Genomic DNA, 13,640 nt, shown 5'->3' with positions numbered 1-13,640 from the left:
GTATAGATCATATGGTATGCAAATATACCTCAATAATACTACTTAATAAATAATTGTGCAATAGCCAGAAATAGCAGCTATGTACAGCAGAAAAACACAGAGAGATTGAGAGGTGAAGAATTTTCTTGTTTGCTTCTCTGTTTAATGTTTATTGCTATTGAAATAATAAAAATGCTCTAACAATGATTGAAGTGATGAATGTGTAACTATGTAATTATACCAAATAGCACTGATTGTATACTTTGGATGAAATGTATGTTTTATTAATATGTATCAATAAAATTGATTTGTTTAAAAAAATAAAGTCTTTGAAAATTATTTACCTAAAAGAGAGCATAAAGCCTCTTGCTTAGCTAAAGATCCATGTATGGACTAACAAGCCAATATTATCTGTAAATGATGTTGTTACCTGTTCCTGACATTTTAGCCATGCTACATTTAAGATTCTTATGTATATGATGGTGCTCTTACTTCCAGAAAAGTTCATTTGGTATTACATAGCTTAATTTTAATGTTCTAAACTCTAAAATTATTTCTATAAATACTACAATGGTTTAAGACTAGGTTTTAAGCCAGTATCAGGGTAAGTGTAAATGTTTGATTCATTTTGAAAACAATCTCACAGTCAACTCTTAGATTCTTGCTAAGACTGAACACGTAGTTGTTTTTTTTTTCTTTTGAGGAGGTACTGGGGATTAAACTCAGGACCTCATACATGGGAAGTAGGTACTCAACCACTGAGATACATCTACTCCCTGATGAGAATAGGTTTTTTCATTTGTTTTTGCTTTGTTGTGTGTTTTTAGATGATACCAGGGATCAAATCCAGTACCTTGTCCGTGGGATGCAGGTCCTCAACTACCTGAGCTACATCCACTCCCCTCTCCTTCATTTTGAATGACAATTTTGCTGGATTCAGAATTCTTGGATGGCATTTTTTTTTTCCTTTCAGCATGTTATACTATGTCATTCCACTGCCATTTCACTTCCATGATTTCAGATGAAAAATCAGCATTTAATCTTACTGAGCTTCCTTATATGTGATAGATCTTCTTTTCTCTTGATGCTTTCAGGATTCCGTCTTTGTCTTGAGCCTTTCACAATCTGATAAGTATGTGTCTTGGGGTAGGTCTGTTAGTATCTATTGTGCTTGGAATATGCTGAACTTCCTGGACATATATATTCATGTCACTCATAAAAGTTGGGAAATTTTCAGACATTATTTCCTCAAACACTCCTATGCCCTCTTTTTCTCTTCTCCCTCTGGAATGCCCATAATGTGCATGTATGTATGTTTCGTGTTGTCATTCAATCCTCTAAGTCCCTGCTGAATATATATTTTTCTTTTCTTTTCTTTTTTTGGTCTATCTGTACTATCAGTGCAATTTCTGATGTCCTATCTTTGATATTGCTAATTCTTTCCTCTGTCTGTTCAAATGCTTTTATGTGCCTACAGTGTATTTTTAATTTCTTGTATCATGTCTTTCATCACCATAAGCTCTGTTATCTTTTTATGTGTGTTTATATTTCTTTTCTATGTTCCCCCAGTGTTTTCATGATATCTTTTATCTCTTCCTTCATTTCACTGAGTAGTGTAAGGATATTTGTTTGGATATCCTAGATTAGTTGTTCTACATTGTGTCTCCTCTTGTTTTGTAGGTTTTTTCAAATTAGACTGGGCCATGACTTCCTATTTCTTAGTAAGGCTTATAATTTTTTCCCTAATGTCTAGGCATCTGTTTATCTTGATGGATTTATTCAGTTGGTTAGTTTCTCTTTCTAGTATAGGGTTTTATTTTGTTTGGTTTTATGTTAGAAGTCCTCTTTATCACTTGGTTCCACTTATTCTATATCCTTTTAGTTGCCTGTGTACAATGGAAAAAATATTAGATCCACAAAAAAGGAAAGAATCTTGAAGAAAAAAAGAAAAAGAAAAAAAATGATTTATTAAATAGATTGAGCACATATATTTATCACCTTTCCCTCTAATTAAAATGATAGAAAAGGAATAAAAAAAAGGTAGAAAATCAACCTAGAAGAGAATGAAAACACTATGTTCAGTGGATATTAGATTATAAGAGATTTCTCTATCATTAAAAGTTAAAGGAGGATAGTTATTGATGAAGCTGTGCAGAGAAACGATTGTTTGAAATATTGGAGAGAGGGAAGCAGAAGCTTCCCTACCCTGTAGAACTCTCAAGAGACTTGGGACATTAAAACACAGAAATGGAGAAATCCAATGTGAAACAAGGAAAAATCAGGAATTATCATGCCTGGGCCACTGTTTCCTTACCTACACAATGAAGCTATCTCCCTCTTATGATTTTTGTGGATGATGCAAATATATGGAACAATAAATCACAACCTCTCCTCCCCAGGCGTCTACCCTTCTCTCACCCAGGCAAAATGAAGAAGTATTTTCTCCAATGAAAACGAATGCCCCTAGAGATAGACAATCCTACCCCAACCCCATAATTATAACACTTCCAAGTAGCCCAGAATAATGGGCAGCATAATGTCACTCCAAAGCAAGAGCCACCAGTCCTATACATGCGCACACACCTATGAATTAACTTTTTAGTGCCTCATAGATCCAATGTTCAATCATTTAAGTGTGACTGAAACATTCGCTTTAAAATTAAAGTGATGAAACAATTAATTTAAAATTACTCTATTTTTCCTTGAGTTCCAATTGACTAAATCTGCAACCAACTGGGGCATCAAAATAAAAATAAGGACAGTAATGGATTATAATCCACCATATAAAATAAGACTCTATGAGTCAATACTGATTGTTAATAAAGCAAAAAGAAGGGAAAGATCTTCCTTACAGTAGAACATCCACTAAAAAGATAGAAGGAATAATGGGATTAGAAAATCACCATTTTGCAACCATCACAGAAAAAATACAGGCAAGAATTATCAATGGAAACTGAATCTGGAGTCTGACAAGAAATGGGAGATTTACTAAGTCTCAAAGTATCTTACATACAAAACTCATTTATTATAAAAAGAAAATATTAATCATGAAATTAAGAAACTGGACAATACCTTAACCAAATGATCAAAATTAACATTTACTGAGTAAGAGGTACATGGACACCATGCCTCTGGACATGATACTCTGAGAAGGATACAACATCAGTTAAATGCAAAACATCAGTCCAAAATGCAAAAACTGACTCTAGTTATGAGGAGTATCAGAGAAACCCAAGTGGAATCTGTAAAAGAACTCAATTTTTCCTTCTAAAAAGCCAATGTCATGAAAGCCAAAGAAAAGTTGAGGAATAGTTCAATAGTTTCATAAAGAAGACAAAAAGCACATGATACCTAAATACAATATGTGGGTTGGCTCTTCTACTAGGAAAAAAATTTGCTATACAGCACATTATTGGGAAAATTGAGAAAATGGACATATGGGCTATGATTGGATTTAAAAATGTATCAATGTTAAATTTCCTGAATTTGATAACTATACAGTAGCTATGGAAGAGTATATTCTTGTTCTTAGAAAAAACACACTGATGTGTTAAGGAATAAATTGACATGATATATGCAACCTACTCTCAAATGGTTCAGAAAAAAGTAACATCTATGTTTATATATACAGCATGATAAAGCAATGTGGCAAAATGTTAAAAATTGGTGAATCTGCATTAAGGGTATAAATGAGTTATTTTCATTAATCTTACAAAGTTTCTGTAACCAGAAATTTGATTGTGGAATTCAGGTATGTGACTCTGAGAAAGCTCTTTATTTCAGTTTGATATACAGTTAGTTTAAAAATTACTGTCCTAGGGCTCAGTATAACATTGCTAGTGAGATAAATTCTTATTTTATAGTATAAGAGTATAGGAGACCTCTTGTCAAGAAAAACATCAAGATACTCAGTAAGAACTTTTACTTTTGCCCTTTTTGATGGAAATTTTAATTAAGAGGATAGGGAAAATTTTTTAAAGAACTGATTTTTGTTTGTTTTTTGATTTAAGCCTTGAAATTCCTAGCTGTTCTCTTTTTGCACCAAAAAATAGGTAGAAAGACTGTCATTAATTTTATTGCTTGTTTTTTTCCTGCTAGAAACCGCTTTTACTACTTACTCTGTGCCAAATATCATATTAAATCTTTTACACATTATCTCATTTTAACTTTTATAATAACCCTAATAGATAGGTATTATTACCCTAATTTTATGGCTGAGGAAATAGTGCACCAGAGAGGTTAAGCAACTTTGCCCAACTTCCCATGGAGGCCTGAGCCCAAAACTTCTATTCTCAGCCATCAAACTATATGCCCAGGGCTGATAGAGATGGGGAAGGCAAACTAGACTCTGTTTCTTCATCATGGGCTCTCATCTCTTTTACCTTTGACATCGCTTATTACCCCCATTGTTGCTCCCAGCAACAGCTGCTCTTTCAGGCTACTGTTTCTGTAGAAAGCACAGAGGTTTTGATGTGACAAAGACCTTGGTTCAAACCCCAACACAGAATATAATTAGCCTTCATTTTCCTCATCAGTAAAATTATGGATAATAATTCTTATTCCCTGAAATTAAAGGAGATAACATTTAGAAAACCTCACCCTAAGGAGGTAGCCTATAATACGAGGTAGTTTTCTATTCACCCCACCCCCATCCCCACTGTATTAGTCAGCCAAAGGGGTGCTGATGTAAAATACCAGAAACCTGTTGGCTTTTATAAGGGGTATTTATTTAGGGTTAGAGCTTACAGTTACCAGGCCATAAAGCATAAGTTACTTCCCTCACCAAAGTCTATTTTCACGTGTTGGAGCAAGATGGCTGTAGCCAAGGTTCAGGCTTCCTGGGTTCCTCTGGGCTCAGCATCTCTGTTTTCTCCACAAGGTCAGTTGCAGACTATCAGGTGAATGGCTCTGTCTCTCTCCCTGGGGTTTCTACTGTGTCTAAGGAGCCATCTCTATTCCTCTGTGTTCTTCTCCTGGCTCAGGTCCTCTCTTGCTGGGGCTGGCTTCTCTTTCTTCTGCATGCTTACTTCCTGGGGCTCAAGCTTAAGATTTCAGCATGAAACTCCAACATCAAAACTCCAACATCAGAAACCCTCAACTCTGTCCTTTGTCATGTCTTTTATCTGTGAGTCCCCATCCACCAAGGGGTGGGGACTCAATGCCCTAATGATGTGGCCCAATCAAAAGCCCTAATCATAACTTAATCATGCCCAGGTACAGACCAGATTACAAACATAATCCAATATCTATTTTTAGAATTCATAACCATATCAAACTGCTACACCCACCCACTTCATTTATTTATTAATTAAAGATTTATTTTCTAAATTTATTTCTCTCCCTTTCTCCCCCTCCCAGTTGTCTGCTCTCTGTGCCCATTCACTGTGTGTTCTTCTGTGACCACTTCTATCCTTATCAGTTTCCTTTAAAATGGGGGAAGTAACTCCTACCTATATTATGGGGTTGCTATGAGCCTCAACTAGCATAATGTATATGAGAGCATCTTTAATTGCTAAACCGGTATGTAGTCCCTGGCTCAATTTCTTTTTTTTTCAATTTAAAAATCTGAAAGTAATTTTGTATCAAAGTACAGCTGACTCTTCACGTGATTTGGGATGGAGATTTTGTATTTTTTAAAAAGAAGTAAAGTTTATCTAACCAAACTGTTATAACATGGCATAATGGAACTTCCATCTAGAATGTAGCATAAATAACTTTTATTTATACTACCAATATTTGTAGTTACTAATAACTACATAGTTACTAATAGCTAAGTTATTTGTAGTTACTGACAACCATATCAGTTATTATTAAAGTTTATTTAATCAAATTTATTAAAGTTTATAAAATCAAAAAGTTTTCTATGCTGTTGACTTCCAGTAGATGGTTATGCTTCAAAAAAAAGGTGATATTTTTATTGTATTTGTAACATTTTGTTCTCTTTTCAAAATAGTGTGTATTTCCACAAATGAAGACACTATTTTATTAACAGCTGTTGGTATGTCTAATATTAGCCAATGTGTATAATATTAAGCAGCTTTAAGCAAAATATGGCTGTGCAACAAGGTGAACATCAAATATAGTAGTATTCATATAGGAAAAGGGTAATTGTTCTTAATGCTTTTACTCATTTCATGATTCTAAACATAAAAGTGATCATGCTGTGGAGACAACTATGACCAATGAAGAGTGGTATATATATATATATATATATATATATATATATATATATATATATATATATACCAGTTAGGTAGAGAAAACAAACTGTAGGATGGGAAGATTAAAAATTAGACTGGAGGTCTCAAGAAAATATTGTTCTAAATACTCTTGTTTGAAGCAAACCATTTCCATAAAATTTTTCCTGAGGAAAAGGGCTAAATCACTGGTATGTGATGATACTCATATGAATAGTAATTATAGTTGTTTGTTTTCTTCCTTATTTCTTAAGAAATGAAATAGTGAGATTTATAAATAACAAATTCCTATCTCAGATAAACACTGGAAATATGCACTAAAAAAGTAACTTTTAAAATGCAAATTCTGGGAAGCAGACTTGGCCCAGTGGTTAGGGTGTCCGTGTCCACATGGGAGGTCCGCAGTTCAAACCCCGGGCCTCCTTGACCCGTGTGGAGCTGGCCCATGAGCAGTGCTGATGCGTGCAAGGGTGCTGTGCCACGCAGGGGTGTCCCTGCATAGGGGAGCCCCACGCACAAGGAGTGCGCCCCGTAAGGAGAGCCGCCCAGTGTGAAAGAAAGTGCAGCCTGCCCAGGAACGGTGCCGCACAAACGGAGAGTTGACACAACAAGATGATGCAACAAAAAGAAACACAGATTCCAGTGCAGCTGACAACAAAAGAAGCGGACAAAGAAAAAGATGCAGCAAATGGACACAGAGAACAGACAACCAGGGTGGGGGGAGAGAAATAAATAAATAAATAAATCTTTAAAAAAAAATTAAATTGGCAATGTAGCATTTACTTGTACACTTCTAAAAGAAGAGACCTCCAAAGTAGTTTAGAACATTTGGGGTAAAAATTTTTTAAAAACCTGATACCACTCACATCCTAAAAGTTTAAAGGGAACAAATGTAGAGAAATGAAGCTGAATAGTCTAAAGGAGGTCTGTCTAAGGGAAAAAAAAGAAATAGCTAACTAAGTACCAAGAGGTCATAAGGTACACTAAACACATAAAAAGAAAACCCACTTTTAAACTTAAAGATCTAGTCCTGCAAGAGCAGTTTTTGTTACTAAAAGGCATACAATTTGTAGTTTATTATTATTCAAAAATATTTACAAAATTACTTTGTTTTCCTGTTTCTTAATTTCACTCTATAATGTTACTAAAATGGCATTTAACAAATGTAAAAATTAAGACATTTCACTTAAATGTTATGAAAAGCCGGGAATTTCGGATTTACTTATGTCTTCAGTTTGTTTTGCAAGAAAAGTTGCATTGTCTGTTTTAACTCCTAAATAAGTTAAATTGTCCTACTCCTCACTAGCATTATTTTTATTTGTACTGGTTTTTACTTAACTGTGCTACTATTCACTCAGTCAGCATGACTGCAATCATCAGCAGCTGTAACAGCATATCCCAAACCACCTCCTCAGAGCACACCACACTCCATACCCACTGACCAAATGGCCATTCCTATGAATGTTGTGGAATTAAAAAACGAAACAGTGTGAGGAAAATGGGGTGGGGTATAGGGGAATCCCTTATATTTTTGGTATAACATTTATATACTCTAAAGCTTTTTAAAAAATAAACAAAACAACAAAACAAAACAAAAAACAAACACCATAATTCTCATTGAATTGCTTTTACTGAAATAAAACAAGGTATTAAAGGAAAAATAGGGCAGCCAGTGTGGTAGTTTGAGATTATTTATGAATCCCAAAAAGAGAAAGCTTATTTTGTAAACTAACTTATTCTTCTGGGTGACACCTTTTGATTGTATTCAATTAAAAGGTTTTAAGTTTACTTGATAAAATCAATGTAGAGCCTTTGATTCAATAATGGCAATAGGGTGTGACTCAGGCTGAGTCCTGGCCACCTTGGTGGGCTGATTAAATGGACACTCACTCAAGAAGACACACAGGAAGAGAGAGAGCTCTGTCATATTTGATCTTGGTGCCCCTAGATAGGTGAGCCATTCACTGGATGGTTTGCAACAGAAGAGAACAGAACAGCTGAGAAGACCTGGAAAGAAATAAGCACTATGCCAGACTGATATAGGAAACCCTGAGAGACCAGGCAGAGATGGCCACCGGTCATCTTGCTTCAACACATGGCAGCTGACTTTGGTGAGAAAGTACCTCTTATGGTACCTTGAGTTGGGCTTTCCACAGTCTTGGGACTGTAAGGTTTTACTGAAATAAATACCCGTTATAAAAGCCAAAAGATTTCTGGTACTTTGCACCCACATCCTTTTGGCAGACTAATATAGTGAGAAATAAGAGGAAAGTCAGAAATGAGATGAAAAAGCATCCAGTAATGAAGAGACTGATGGAAAACATGGATCTGATGCAGTCTCCTTCTTTAGTTAGTTTAGTTAATATTGGGCAAGTTACTTAACTTTAGAAGTTTCAGCTTCCTTACCTGTAAACCAAGGGGTTTAAATTTGATCCCCAAAGTCTCCTTTAGGTATAAAACTATATGATTCTACAAAAATAAAATGGAGAGGTGATGGATATGTGTGTGTGTGCTTGCATGCATATTTAGCATTTGTCCTTTCCATTTCTTTTTTCTCCCATATTGATGACTTCAACAAAGTCAGTGTAAACAGATAGGGTCTTTCTAAACTTGGTTCACTTGGCTCACAGCTTATAAAATCCTACTCATCTATTCTTGAAGAACACACAAACTGCTGATAAGAGAGCTAAACTCTTGATGGCTAAACCTCCTTATCTATCTATCATTAAAATACTTGCCTCAGATATGATGTAAACTTACTCGAGTCAACCAAGGATGTCTTAGTGTCTTTGGTTTATTGTAAAATCTATGCCAAGATATTTGTTGGAAAAATAAAAGCAATAAAAAAAAGAAACACAGAATATATCTAGAAGATATATTTCATTCCAATTGCTCAAAAATATTACTTAAGTAAAATAATTCAGTGAAAAAGCAACATGAGTTAGACATAAATTTCACAAACTTTAGTATTAATGGTTTTGATGAATTATCATAGGTGAGCCAATGGAATAGCCTCAGTTTCTAAATATGAATCAACATATAGAATGAAAAAATAGGTGTATATTAGCAGTTGGTTAAGTAATAATTTAAAAACTTATAAACTTGAAGGACTAATTTCAATGTACTATGACCAGAGGAAAGTGCAATCTGTTGGTAATTAAGTATTTTTATATTGTAAAATAGGGGAAATGATTATTTTTTTAACCTACACGAAAGCCCGGTGTAGAGAGAAATATTCCCCATTACACTTATCATATATATTAAATTATAACACAAGTTTCAATTTTTCTAGAAGTTACTATCATATGATACTTTATGGAGAGAAGTAGTTAAACTGTGTTATTTTCTCAAACATATATTTAAAATTTTGCAGAAGTCTAGGGGCCCAAAACTGTATTAATTAATTGGCTGTAACCTACTATAAATGAAGTGTGTTCCCTGAGAGAATGTCCCAATTTAAAAGCTAAATTTACAATTTGAGAATTGCCACATTCAGTCTGGGTGTTAAACATATGAGGTATCTGAGACAAAACTGAACAATACTTTACTAACAGATAAAGATTTACAATATCTTTCAAATAGTGAAGAAACACAGGCAATTTTAAATTGGATCACAGCCAAAAAAAGTAAAGATGAACCCTGAAGCTTGTACCTTTTATTTCCAATAGGCTTATATGGTTCACTGACAAAAGCTGTGCTGGGAATGTGCAACCAGGTAACTCAGAAAGAGGTGATACCTACCACCTAATAATGTTTAAAAAGGGACATCCAAGACACATTTCTAATCTCAGACCCTCTTCCCCATCCCTATTCACAACATAAAGGCTGCACTGACCTGCATTCTTCAACACTTATCTCTAGCTCTTTCCTAACTTCTTTTCTAATTAAAAGCGACATTTGCTCATGTTTATTTTGAACCATATTCAACTATATAAAATGGCAGTGAGTAGGGAATGCACATTCTCCAATTGCAATATGCTCTGCTCATGTAGACCCTAAAAACACACACATTCCTCTCAATCATCTCTCAAGCAAAGTTTCCTAAGAAAAATAAGAAATATGCCTCTCTTCAGGTAAGTAAATGGAAAAAAAAAAAAAGATAAAAGTCCTTTTTCCAAAAGAAATAATGTTTGTGCAAATTTATCTTATTTATTTCCTTACTATTTGGCATTTCTCCTTGTCTGACTGCATTTCTTTTGGACACATTTTTGCTAAGTTAATCCTACCTATTAACTCTTAAAAATGATCAATCAGAGAATCCATGTTAGGTAGCCTCTAAGATGGCTCCCAAAGATACCTGCCTCTTTGAATTCACATCCTTGTGTATTCTCCTTTCCTTGATTTTGGGTTGGATTTATTGACTTGTTTCTAACACAATAGGGCAGCAGTGATGGGCGACCACTTAGGATTGTGTAAAAAATGACTGTGGCTTCTGTATTGGTCGTTCTTTTCCTGGATAGCCTGCCTGAGGGGAAGCCAGTTGCTATATTGTGAGGCAGCCCCCTGAAGAGACTGCCCATGTAAGAAGGGACCAAGACTTATGTACAATCACATGAGTGACTCGTAAGTGAATGTTCTTACCCCTCAATGGAACCTTCAAATGAGATCACAATTCCTGCCTATAGTTTGAAAACAACTTCACAAGAGAGCTTGAATCAGAGATAATTTGCTAAGTTGTGCCCGCATTTCAGACCCACAGGAAGTGTGAGATAATAAATGTTTGCTCTTTTAAGCTGCTGTATTTTGAGTAATTTGTTACTCAGCAATAACTATACAGTATCCCATTGACAAATTCTCAAATGGATAAAAATGGGAGGTTTCCTACTAACCTGACAAATGAAATAAAATGAATTCTTCATTCCGAGACCTGCTTTTATCATAAAGCATTTTCTTTGGTAAAAGAACAATAACAACAACAATAAGCCTCCTATCTCATGAAAACAAGAAGGAAAGCTGAAATAAAAAACATAAACTGACTTCACTTTGCTGTAATAAAAGTCATGATACATTGGTTTGGATCCATGAATACAAATATTTCACTTGTGCAGATGTGGCTTAAGCAGTTGAGCACCCACCTCCTACAAGGGAGGTCCTAGGTTGGATTCCCGGTGTTTTCTGAAGAAAACAGAAACATAACAAGCAAAACAAGTGATGAAACCAACTCAGGGAAGAAAATGTGACTCAGTGGTTGAGCTCCAGCTTCCCACACAGAGGTCCCAGGTTAAATCCCTGGCCTCCAGTACCTCAAAAAAAAAACAACAACAACAAAAAAAAACAACTTGTAAAACAAGTAGACTCAATCAATGAGTTGCTAAATACATGAGAAAACCTAAAAATGAAACAAAAAAAATTAAATGATTGAGGAATAGGATTCATCTTTGTAATTTCGCCCAGTGAATAATATTGTAATATGTAAGAGTCACAGTGTAGCAAATAAGACAAATAAGCGTCCAAGATTTTTTAACAAAAGTTTGACAGCTGAAGCAACGGGCAATCTCGTTATGACCCTAACTGTATTTGTTTTCATTCATAGGTACTGGAAAGTATGTAAAGAACCAAAAAAAAAAAAAAGTACTTAGGCACCAAAATAACATTCTAACCACCTGAAAAGTAACACTTCAGTCGGAGGACAGTCCTTGGCATCTCTGGGCTCTATTTCAGAATGACGCTTGGTCACCACCTGGGGTCCCAAGCTGACCTTACACACCAATGGCCTAGAAACAAGGCACACACCCCACTCCCGCCTCCTAGCAGTGAAGTCTCACTTTAATAAGCCATCACTGCTGTCACTCAAGATGCTTTGCACTGTCATTGGTCCTAAATTCTTACTGGTCGACAAGTTTCTGCCATCTGGCAAACACCGGTTGTCTTTATCTCCGAGAAGAGTGTACGGGGAAAAGAAGAAAGAGACTTGAAATATCTAGGCTGAGCCTTGTACCTGAGTGACCTGCGATCCCCACCGCCGCCGCGACGAATCGGCCTCTGGGCGGGGGCTATTAGCCAGAAGGAAAATGGCTCAGCCGGGTACTGGTGTCCAGGCCATGGAGAAGCCGGTTCAAGCTTTACTTGCTCACGCCGATGGAGGCGACGGCTACGAGAAAACCAAAAAACAGCACTAGCTCCCTCCGAACTCAGGGCTCCACAACTTGCAGCAGCCAGAGCTGCCCACTGTCGGAGTTTTGACGTTTTCTATTGTTGCCGGAAGTGACGTTACGCTCTGGGCCTGAAAGAAGAAGCATTTTTATCCCCGCTATCTACGATTCGCTATAGATTCCTTGCTTCTCACTTCGGAGCCCGAGCTACACTGACCATCAAAAAACTATACAAACTTCGAATCTGCACCTTGGAAACGGAACAGTCTTTGAGAATGCTCTCGGCCGAGTCATTCTCTTGAGGGGTATGGACGAACGAGATGTGGAATCTGCGGCGAGGAATCCTGGAGTGCTGAGTAGCCGGCAGCTTGGAAGGTCTAGCCGCGGAGCGTGGCGCGCTTAAACCCGCGGATCCAAATAGAAACGGTCGGCGCGAGTAGCGTGCGTGAGCGCTGGCGCTGCGCACCGGGGACTCGGTGCTTGGGGCTGCGCTCGCGTTTCGTCTCTGGTTCCGTATGCTCACTTCCTCACTCTCTGTATGGTGCAGAGCCAGAGGCCATCGAAGCCCGCTTGCGTGCTCGCGGCTCTTGGGTGAGCCCCGGCTGGACTAAGGTCTCCTTATTTCGCTGCCCTCACCGAGGCTCCAGGCGGGGACGAATGACCAGGTCTGCCTTTTTATCCTTTTAAATAAAGTACAGGGGAGCCCTAGAGAGGCCTTGCTCCTGCAAAAACAAAGCGGGAAGAATCGTGCGCGCGAATCCTCTCGGCTTACGCTGTGATTGAGGGCTGGGAAGTTAGGGACTGACCCCTTCCTCCTATCGGATTATCTGAGCTGGGGCGCGATCCGGCTTCTCGCAAATACCGTGCAGAAGGAAAAGAAGAGAGTCGCTTTTCTTTCTTGCATTTCCCGGTGTTTCGAATATTTCTCCACCTTCTAGAGGACAGTACATTTTCCCCTCGCTATGGAAATTTACTCTTGGCGACTTATCCTTTTTAAAATTCTGGAATTAGGGTATAGTATGTTATTTTTCTAAAATAGGCCACAAAACTTTTAAAGTTTTATTTGGGAACATAACTGCTTCCCTGAGCTCTATACTCGTCCCTTCCTCCCTTTGTTTCTTTCCCTTTTTCTCAAATGTGTTCTTTCTCCCTCTTTGAACAATATTTCCCTAACATTTTAAGAAGAGTTTCATAAGCATAATTTTTCCTCATCTCTACCCTTGCATTTTTCCCATTTTTTTAAATTAGAGAAGTTGCAAGTTTACAGAAAATGGTGCGGTTCTCTTATACACCTCCTCCCCCTTGTTAACAGTCCATTACTGTTGGTATCGTTACAAGTGGCAAAAGAATATTATAACTGTAGTATTAACTA

The 13,640-nt window shown here is 36.8% G+C and overlaps 2 protein-coding genes across 7 annotated transcripts in view; one reads left to right on the top strand and one right to left on the bottom strand.

The window, feature by feature from the left end:
* The window catches only part of FBXO8 (F-box protein 8), a 62,074-nt gene that overhangs the window by 41,120 nt on the left and 7,314 nt on the right, over positions 1-13,640 (bottom strand). For 2 of the 3 annotated variants that reach the window (XM_004458666.4, XM_004458664.4), the window contains exon 1: positions 12,115-12,245. The exons of the other annotated variant lie outside the window; for it this stretch is intronic. The gene's annotated coding sequence lies outside the window, so the exon portion shown is untranslated. Of the gene's footprint in view, positions 1-12,114; positions 12,246-13,640 lie in introns of those variants that run through there. 3 annotated transcript variants of the gene reach the window in all.
* CEP44 (centrosomal protein 44) overlaps positions 12,403-13,640 on the top strand; it is a 45,282-nt gene continuing 44,044 nt past the window's right edge. For all 4 annotated transcript variants that reach the window (XR_009188057.2, XR_009188051.2, XR_009188061.2 and 1 more), the window contains exon 1: positions 12,403-12,933. The gene's annotated coding sequence lies outside the window, so the exon portion shown is untranslated. The remainder of the gene's footprint in view (positions 12,934-13,640) is intronic.

This window comes from Dasypus novemcinctus, chromosome 1, assembly GCF_030445035.2.
Source record: "Dasypus novemcinctus isolate mDasNov1 chromosome 1, mDasNov1.1.hap2, whole genome shotgun sequence".
Taxonomy (NCBI): Eukaryota; Metazoa; Chordata; class Mammalia; order Cingulata; family Dasypodidae; genus Dasypus; species Dasypus novemcinctus.
The sequence above is the reverse complement of the archived record's forward strand: the minus strand, read 5'-3'. Positions and strand labels throughout refer to the sequence as shown.